The 1,869-nt window shown below is 38.7% G+C and overlaps 1 pseudogene; it reads right to left on the minus strand.

The window, feature by feature from the left end:
• Positions 1-1,570, minus strand: part of LOC123756177 (putative mediator of RNA polymerase II transcription subunit 26) — a 91,159-nt pseudogene extending 89,589 nt beyond the window's left edge.
• Between the last annotated feature and the right edge of the window lie 299 nt (positions 1,571-1,869).

The following is a 1,869-nucleotide window of genomic DNA, read 5'->3' on the forward strand; positions in this document are numbered from 1 at the left end:
TGGCTACTAAGTACGACATATATATATATATATATATATATATATATATATATATATATATATATATATATATATATATATATATATATATATATATATATATTTTTTTTTTTTTTTTTAAAGTTTGTGAGGGTACCACTTCTGGTGCCAATGTGGGGACCCATAGCCTCGGAGAAGAAAATAAAAAGTATTCAGAGGAGACCTTGTGGTTTCTCACTGAACACTAATATTATCTTCTCCTACCACCCCCATTCTTTTGTATGTACACATATATATTTACTTTATTTGAATTTTGTTACAAAAAAGGAGTTACATATGGGTTACAAAGATGGTTATCATAGGTTGTCGAGTTCCTCCAGCTCCTCAGATGGCGGGCAGGAACCCTGGATGCAGTGCGCATTTCCCCTCTGTATCGCCACACTGAGGCGCTGGAAAAGAAAGCTTGCAGCTCTTGGGTTCCTTGTATATATATATATATATATATATATATATATATATATATATATATATATATATATATATATATATATATATATATAACAATAATAAAAATAACAATTCTCCGAAATTCATTTTTCAATTGTCTGACGCCTGAACGCGTTTCGTAATTCGTATTACATTTTCAAAGACTTAATTTACACACAAATTCTTCGTACTTATACTCTATTGGATGAGGTGATATGGTACAAAAGTTTTGGGTGAGGTGACAAACACAAGACAGAACACGAAACAATGGGTATAAATTGGATAAGTGAACATATGAATGGAAGTAACTGCAGAACGCCTATTGGCCCATACTTCCTCTTGCTGCTTCCATATTGGTTCGGGGTCTTGAAGTAGGTAGAATATAGTTGTGCATTAATTGGCTGTTGATTGCTGGTGTTGACGTTTTGATGTGTAGTGCCTCGCTGATGTCAAGCCGCCTGCTATCGCCGTACCTATCGATGATTTCTGTGTTGTTTGTTAAGATTTCTCTGGTGATGGTTTGGTTGTGAGAAGAGATTATGTGTTCCTTGATGCCTCCCTGTTGCTTATGCATTGTTAGTCGCCTAGAAAGAGACGTTGTTGTCTTGCCTATATACTGAGTTCTTTGGGGCTTACAGTCCCCAAGCGGGCATTTGAAGGCATAGACGACGTTGGTTTCCTTTAAAGCGTCCTGCTTGGTGTCTGGCGAGTTTTTCATGAGTAGATTGTCCGTTTTTTTGGTTTTATAATAAATTATCAATTGTATTTTCTGATTTTTGTCTGTAGGGATAACGTTCCTATCAACAATATCTTTCAGGACACTTTCCTCCGTTTTATGAGCTGTGGAAAAGAAGTTCCTGTAAAATAGTCTTATAGGGGGTACAGGTGTTGTGTTAGTTGTCTCTTCAGAGATTGCATGGCGTTTCACCTTCCTTCTTACGATGTCTTCCACGAAACCATTAGAGAAGCCGTTGTTGACTAGGACCTGCCTTACCCTACAGAGTTCTTCATCGACTTGCTTCCATCCTGAGGTGTGGCTGAGAGCACGGTCGACGTAAGCATTGGCAACACTCCACTTGTACCCGATGATTTTATCCAACTGCATTTTGAATTTCGACAGTTTTGTCATTTGCAGCTTCGGCGGGTAGGCGGTTCCGAAGGCCTATACCCCTGTGGGAGGGAAAAAGATATCGTGTTCTCTGGCCCACGTTGTGGCTTGTTGAGCGTGAAGCTGTTGTTCTTTACACACACAAGTCACAATAGCGTGATATATCAAATGAACAAACCCACAAGGAGCCGTGATAAAGATTCGAACCTCCCGTGCGTAAGTTCGAACCCTCATCACGGCCCTTGTGGATTTGTTCCCTGATGTTCCTTGTTTGTAATGCATCTGACCTTTTCAAA

The sequence above is a fragment of the Procambarus clarkii genome, chromosome 36 (genome assembly GCF_040958095.1).
Source record: "Procambarus clarkii isolate CNS0578487 chromosome 36, FALCON_Pclarkii_2.0, whole genome shotgun sequence".
In the NCBI taxonomy this organism is placed as follows: domain Eukaryota; kingdom Metazoa; phylum Arthropoda; class Malacostraca; order Decapoda; family Cambaridae; genus Procambarus; species Procambarus clarkii.